The sequence below is a fragment of the Polypterus senegalus genome, chromosome 5, assembly GCF_016835505.1.
Source record: "Polypterus senegalus isolate Bchr_013 chromosome 5, ASM1683550v1, whole genome shotgun sequence".
In the NCBI taxonomy this organism is placed as follows: domain Eukaryota; kingdom Metazoa; phylum Chordata; class Cladistia; order Polypteriformes; family Polypteridae; genus Polypterus; species Polypterus senegalus.
Window position 1 is genome coordinate 138025000 of NC_053158.1, and position 8628 is coordinate 138033627.

Sequence of the window (8628 nt, forward strand, 5' to 3'; positions counted from 1 at the left end):
TCACACTGCATACTTTCACATATGTAAAAATATATGACTGTGTCATGGACTCTTTCATTGGCCAGAAACATTTTTCCAAGAGAAAAAAATATCATGGCGGGTCAAAAACAGTTGTGTATTTCAATACTGTTTGATTTTCCATAATTATTTGGTTTTAGTTACTAATTATAGCTCAATGAGCAAAATTCCTATTATTGACTTACTGTATATATATAGTTGTCTGTTGTTACCATTCTGCCTTTGTCCAGAAACAGCTTTATGACCACAGTCTCGGACAATCTTTCTCCCATTGTCATTAAATGAAAAAGGTTTCTGTTTTAGTTATGTATCCAACATTTCTCACATCACATTTCCTGTCATCCTACATTTACCCAGATCGTTGTAGACACGGAACACACATGAATTGCATGTATTCCAAATAACGATATATTCTTTACCCTATACAGTTCCAGGGACCTCACACCCAGATAAACAGACTTGAAAATTATTTGTCCAACTTGAGCTAAGTTGGTGGGGAATGATGTAGAGTGCTGCTGGCTGCTTGTGCTGATTGACACCTTTGCAAAACAAAGACACTGATGAAGAGGTGTGAGGAAATTTAAGGCGGCCTGGCATTACAACTTTTTTCATAGGCTTCAGGGATTCTAGTGTTAACAAGTTTCCAACTGTTTTCCTATTTTGTTGATGAAGCCATTTTAAAATAACAGTCTTGATTCACTGTACTAATTCCTTTCATAATTTTAAACACTTCCATCATGCCTCCTTTTAATCTTCTTTTGCTGAAACTGAAAAGGCTGAGCTATGTTAATCTTTCCTCATAATTCATTCCCCGTTGCCCTGCATTCAGCCTAGCTGCTCTTCTCTGGAAATTTTCTAGAACTGCTATGTCCTTTTTGTAGCCCGGAGACCAAAACTGTACACAGTACTCTAGTGAGGCCTCACCAGTGCATTATAAAGCTTCAGCATAACCTCCTTGGACTTGTACTCCAGCGTTTCTCAACCTTTAAGTATTTGCGACATGAGTTTTCATAACAGTTTTAATCGCGCCCCCCCGCCCCCAACGTTTTTTTGAAAGGAGCCCACTGATATCAATTTGTTTTTTAATTAATGATATATCATAGATGCAGATTTTATTATACCTACTTAACTTTTATCAACATTTATCTAACTCTATATTTATTGTTCTAGTATCAGAATGTAGTTTAAGTTAATTTGTTTTGGTTTCAATAAATGTGTTTTTCATATTTTTGATTCTTGTTTTCTTTTTTTCACATGTTTGCGCCCCCCTTTTTGTTACTTCATGCCCCCCTAGGGTGCCCCACAACACAGGTTAAGAACCACTGTTGTACTCCACACATAATGCTATATAACCTAACATTTTATTTGCCTTCAAAATGGCTTCTGAACACTATCTGGAAGTTTACAGTATCAAGTTCACTACGACTCCTAAATCCTTCTCATAAGGTGTACTTTGAATTTTTAGACTTCCCGTTGTGTATTCAAACCTAATATTTTTACTTCCAATGTGTAATGCCTTAAATATACTGACATTAAATTTCATCTGCCACAGATCTGCCCAAGCCAGTATGCTATCCAAGTCCTTCTGTAATGATTTACCAGATTCCAAATTATCTGCCAATCCACTTATCTTGGTATCATATGGTTTACATTGTTAAGGATTACCTTTTTATATCTATTTTTACTTGTGCTCTTGTTTTACATTTCTTAATTTACTTTGTAAATATATTCTTTAAATGCAAAGAACCATTGTTTTTGCTAAGGAGGACCTTTGGCTTTGCACAATTTCCTTCTTCCTTTCTGTTCAATATTGAAGCTTTAATCCTTGTTGTTCCAATGCAGACCAAATGTCTGCTGCTAGATTTTGGTGTAAAGCCCACCTTAGTGCTAAGCCTCTATTTTTGAGATTAGCCTTGGTCTTAAGTTTGTAGAAACCAGAAGAATCATAATAGCACTTAAGAAACTATCTTTTTTGTAGGATAAGGGTTTACAGAGCAATAGATAACAAAAAGATTGAGAAGAATGCAAGAAAAAGTAGCATCAAACACACTAGGCAGAAAATCAGACAGACACATACAATTTATTATAATGATACTAACAGGGATATCTAATGAAAACACAAGATTAAGGAAGTGGACCCTGTGATGGATGGATTGGCATCCCATCCAGGGTTGGTTGCTGCTTCTTCCCTACTAGGCTCTGATCTTCTCCAGGGATATATGCCCTACGTTAAATGCATTTTTTTATTTAATCTTTTTGTTTTTAGAATTATTATTTTGTATATTATGTTTTCAATTCTGTTTTTATATTGTTTATACTCTGTATTGATCATTGTTTGGTTTATTATTTTTAGTGTTTTGGTTATCTGCCCTGTCTCCTATATTTGGAGCCCAAGAAGCAGGTATGCAGTTGTGCAGGTGCTCTAGATAAGTATTTAAGAAGAGGCTTCAGTTTTGCATTGTTTTTTTGTGATTCCTCATCTTGACTTCTTGGATTTACTGGCTTTGGTCCCTATTTTGTGTTACGGTACTGTTGACTGGATCCTGTTTACGATTTGTTTGCTTATTGTTTTCCTTTTTCATGCCTTCAGTTTTTGCTATCCTTTTTTGTTCTTTATACATTTGAAACATTCAAGGAACTTGCATTTCCTTGAGCATGAAGGTTTTACAGTTTTGCCACTACACTCTTGATATTTGTGGACATGTTTGAAATTCTTTGAAGTTTTAAAGTCCTAGCCCAATTTTGGGCTTGAGTTTGGGGCTAGGCAACCTTACAGTGTGGCCTATCCAGTAGACTCTGACCTGAGTTAAGCTATACAAATTAAATTTAGTATTATTATCAATATTATTAAGGGTGGGTCAGGCATTTTGTGTAGGTTTTTGAAAGCCTGCTTCCTTTTACTGAGCACTTTTGTGACAGAGAATCGCAACACCCATGACTTTTAATTGGATTAAGCTTGTTTGAAAATGTTACATTATGTAATTATCAATGAAACAAATGAAGGAGGTATTAACTGGCAGAAACTCTTGCAACTTTTGTCAATGAGTTTGTAAATCCATCACTATAGAATGAAAAATGGAATTCTAACTTCCAATACAGTGTATTTATTTTTTTATAAGAAAATCAAACACAACTGAGCTCTTCAATACTTTTGTCTTTCAGATGTACTCACCATGTGCACTCACCTAGTTTGGATGACAAATCTGTCGCAAAAAATTCAGACACCAAAGAAATTCTACCTGTAGTGCTGACAGAGCCATCCTCATGACCCCAGCAAGCTAGAAGTTCTACAGCATCAAAGATGGATTATTTTAAATTGCAGATATAAAAAGAAGTATAGCCAATTTTGTAGTTGTGGAAGTACAGAGAAATATTTCAAAATTAGACATAACTGAAAAAAATATTTCCAGGTTATGAAACAATTAATGTGATATATTAAATTTTCAAGTTGGTTGAGTCAATTTAAGTATCATGATTACTAATAATTTTTTACTACTTATTATTTTCAGGTGGTTTTACTTTTTCTAGTATTTCAAATGTATTTTCAAATGTTTTTTCTATTCTTATCGTTTTCCATGTTGATAATGTCACTCTATTTTGCATTTACCGCTGTTTTCCTGTGCCTGTGCCACTTTTTCATAGTGTCAATTGAGGACGTGTCTGTCTTATTTAGGAGCGAAGCATTGCATTAATGTCTTATCAGCCCCATACAAAATTAAGGAAAGAAGTTTACAGCTTTGCTTTAGAATTACATGTTCACAATTCACCTCTTCTTTTTCCCCACACAGTTAGCTTCCACTTTTCCATTGGTTACAATTCCAGTTTGTGACCTAAGAATTGTCACAGGTTATCGATTCATTTTCTTTTATGAAAAATCTTAACATGTCTCTACTTGAGTTGTAAAAATATGTAAATATTTACACTATATCCTTATCTTGGAAGACATGTCATCTTGTATAAATATTTAGTGATGCTTTTCTACTAGCAATAAATATCTTATTTGAATCCTAGGATAATAAATCTAAAAATGCTTTTCATAATATATTTTAATCTACATAAATAAAGTTGTAAGGTGTTTATTTGTTTGTTTGCTAAACACAAAAAATGGCCAAATCAGTTTTCATGAAATTTTTCATTTACGTTTCCAAGTTGTAATGGGAGGGGGTAGAACCCAAAAACCGCCATCAGCACAGGGACTATAGTTCCCATCAGACAGTAGGAGTGCACTCGAGCTGTTGGGAGGATATTGTCATCGGCGCACACATATTTTTGTACCAGCTAAAGCACGATCTTATCAAAGACCACAGGCATATTCGCCACCACTCATTTGGATAACAATTTAATTATTTTACTTGAAAACAGCTTTTGTCTAAGAGTACATCTTTTGTCTCACTGTAGGTTATATTTATGCAAATATACCCGGCTATGCTGTATACTTCACACGGTAAGTCATAAATATATGATATACCTTTAGTTGACACTATTTTAAAACTATTTCACAATATATTAAAAATATAACCACATACAGTGGAACCTCGGCTCACAACCATAATTCGTTCCAAAACGCTGGTTGTAAACCGATTTGGTTGTGAACCGAAGCAATTTCCACCATAGGATTGTATGTAAATACAATTGATCCATTCCAGACTGTGTGAACTGTATGTAAATATATATTTTTTTAGTTTTTAAACACAAATATAGTTAATTATACCATAGCATGCACAGCGTAATAGTAAACTAAATGTAAAAACATTGAATAACACTGAGAAAACCTTGAACAACAGAGAAAACTAACACTGCAATAGTTCGCGCTGTAGTGCTACGAAACCACTCGCTAAAAACAATTTTTTTTATTGAGTTTTAAGCACAGGGAAAAAAATGAACATTTGAAAAATCCGTAACTTAATAAACCACCAAGAAAAGTAACATTGCCACAATGCACGCTATGAACCGATCACTGTAAACAGAACTGAAAACAAAAACAAGCCTTTTCTACCTTATGCGTCCAGCACTCCCTCTCTCGCTGGCTCTCTCTCTCTTTCATGTGTGCGTGAGTCTCTTTCGCGAGCCTGGAGCACCTGTGTGTGTGCCTCTGTCTCAAGTGCCTGTGTTTGTGTGTGCGCCTCTGTCTCGTGCGCTCTCTCTCTTGCTTGCTCGCTGCACAGGGAGAGACTGAACACGTACAATCCGAAACTATCTATATTCATATACTGAGTGTGTGGTCATGAACCGAGGCAAAAGTTTGGCGAACTTTTTGGTCGTAAACCGATTTGTACGTGTACCGAGACATTTGTGAACCGAGGTTTCACTGTATAGACTTTTTTCATCTGGTTTCGTATACGAGTAGAGAAGCAACTTAACCATGTCAGAGTTTATTATGGAGTCAGACTGGACTTATCACTTTACTCAGTACCAGCAATTTTCTGATTTGTATTTTTTGAATGTTTTGAGAGACCACATTTTAATATTGTAAAAATCTTCAGTGGGAAAATCATGGTGTACATGAAATAGAATGTAGCACAAAACAAAAACATTTCATTAAAAATGATTGGATGGATATTTTGGCAGTGCCAGTTGTATAGTGTACAGTAAATGTGTGTTGTATCAACACCTCACTTATATATAGTGCCAACTACAGCAGAGTAGAAATGACCTTTAACCTTCCTCTTATGTTAGCTTTTACTATCTTTTATGTTAACGGGTCGGTTTTGACCCGTGTCTTTAATCACCCATATTACCCTCAAAACAATTATTTATCATCCAATTTTTTTCCTTACCTCTTGGTTACTTTGTTACGCTTCCTTGTCCATTAAAAGAATGTTTTTAATATTTTTGCTGTGACCTCATGTGCTTTTACTTTAACAGCATACCTCTTGTTTTCAATTTAAAAAAAATATTAAATGAACCGGAAGAGAATTATTTAAATAAAAAAAAAGGTTGTTATGTTACCTGACTATTACTGAGGGGTATTAGAACACATCTTTTAAATACATTTGTTATATATATTTTTTATTATAATATTAATTACTATAGTAACATCAATGGTGTTCGACCCATATATATTTATTTCAAAGAAAAAGGCAAAAAAGTATTTTCAAAAATAACTTTTAATATAAATGGAAAGCTAAACAAGTAAATCTCAAAATGTGTATTTGCAAGGTCAAACAAACAACGAACAAACAAGCAAATCAAACCAATGGAAGTGAGGCATTAGTTCCAAAAAATGTCTTTGTGTGCAAGAACATGCATGTGCATTTAGGTTGATGTTGAGGCAGTGCTGGCCTAAGAGGATGCTGGCACTGATGTTCTTTGTGTTGCTGATGGTGTGGAAGGAGTGCTACGTGAGCTCTGCAGCTGTCTGACCAAGGCTGCAGCGGCTGGGTCCCGGGGCACCCGTTCCTTTCGCTCAATGTGAGCCTTGACAAGGGAACTTCCTAACTCCTCAAGAAACATTCTCCGCTTGTTTTTTCTGGTTGAGTTCCACCCTAGGTGAATGTGGGTCCACAACACAAATGCATTGTATGCAGACACATCTAGAATGTTATAAAACACAACCATTGGCCATCTCTTAGTCATTCTCTGGCAAGTGTATGTGGCAGTCAGCTTGTCCAGGTTGTCCACTCCACCTTTGTTTTTATTATAGTCCAAGATAATTATGGACTTTTTGTCACTTGCTGATGACACAGTTGCGTCTTTGTGAAAAGTGGACACACTCCGGTGTTTTTTTTTTACAATATGAAACAACCGTGGTGGTGTCTGTAAAAGCAAATTTTGAAGAAGGTGGAGCCCTGTCCTTCACCTGCAAAATTTCGGCAGGCAGCTCAGGTTTATTTTTTTTTTACTGTGCCCACCATGGTAAGTTTCTACCTCAGAAGTTCTTGTCCAAGGTCATAGCTGGTAAAGAAATTGTCACATGTGATATTGTGACCCCGCAGTCCAGTGGTCATATCGAGGACTACACGTTTTCCTTGATTTTTCTCAGGAATGCCACTTGCATGTTTGACTGTGTAAATCTGTAGATTCCATGCATAGCTGGTTTTTGCATCACAGGCTGCCCACATTTTTATGCCATATTTCCCTGGCTTACTAGGCATGTACTGCTGGAAAGGGCATTTTCCACGAAAAGGGACAAACGTTCATCTACTGTTACCTCTGGCCCTGGGTTGAACATCAGTTGAAGGAGTTGCACCCACCTTTCCCAGACATCCTTGATGGGAGCAAGCTTGTCAGATTTTTCTCTAGTTTTTCTGTTGTCAAATCTAAGGACTCTTGATATCATTTGAAATAACTGAAGTGACATTGTTGCCCGGAAAATATTTCTGCCTGTCGACACATCCCAGAGACTATCGGTGGCCTCATTGCTGGATTTGTAAACACCAGCAAGAAGAAGAACACAAATATAAGCATCCAGGTATTCCGCATCGATGTCATTCCACATGTCGCCATGAACCTTTTTTTCTTCAAGGTTTGTCATAGCAATCATGACTGTCTTTAGTGACAATGGCATAAACAGATCAAAACATGTCTTGATGTCACTTACTCTCGTCACAGCAAACCTTGTGATTCCAGGGGTCATTTTGATGACATTTGCAGCAGCTGCCCTGCCATGTAAGTCAGGAGGTACTGAGCTCCAACAGATGTTACCACTTTTGGATTTGAACGTTTCAGCAGGAGTGAGTGCAGCTTCAGCATCGGTGACCTCCTCACCAGACTCATCAGATGTGTCTGTGCCTTCTGATAGATACTCTACAATGTCTTCCTCCTCGGAAACCTGCTCATCTGTATCACTATGCTGTTCTGTGTCCTCTGCCTCATTTTCAGAAAAGATATGATCCAGAGCTTGGCTTACTGTAAGTCTTCTTCTCATTTTTGACTCCTGCAAACAGGAGATGTGTACTCTGCAAGTCACCAACGCTAAACTAAATCTGTCTTATGCAAGCCTTACATTTCTGAAAATGTCTGTCTTTGCTTGTTTGTTTTGTTTGTTCAGGTAAGGAGACAAACAGGCAAAGAGAGAAGCCCCTCAAAGTGTGTTTATGATTTTTGTTTTGACCCTAACTATTGTTTTGTTTTATAACCTTAAATTATAACTGGGTCAAAACTGACCCTACTAACACAAAGGTAATAATTTTCACCAGAGCATTTTATAATTTAGTACAATTGTTTTTTTTTTTTTTTATTTTAATTAAATTCAGATTCTTGACAAAGTCAAAAAGCCTTGATGCAATAAACAAAATTAGGTAGCAGTTTTATGCATTTAAAAAGTAAAACGGGTCGGTGCTGACCCTAACACAAGAGGAAGGTTTTAACATAAAGCCAATCAGGTGCACGTCAACAATATTACATATCTCATTTTGCTGTCCCAAAACATTCTTTCCAACCAGTAGGGTAGTCACTTTAGGAGGAGCTTTAAAACATCTTTGGACTCAGAAATATTGCATTAGATTGGCTTACTGCAGTACACAGCTGAGCCTCTCAGAGAGCTTTTGTGCAAATTATGACATCTGCAGCGTATTCAACAGTACACAATTATATTTAAGTAACAACTTAGTGAGGAATGTCAATGAAGGTGTACAGCCAACCATTAGCACTTAACACCTTGTTGCAAAG

General features: G+C 36.4%; 1 pseudogene; it reads right to left on the bottom strand.

The window, feature by feature from the left end:
* Positions 1–6300: 6300 nt before the first annotated feature.
* LOC120529905 lies at positions 6301–7885 on the bottom strand (annotated as a pseudogene).
* Positions 7886–8628: the final 743 nt, after the last annotated feature.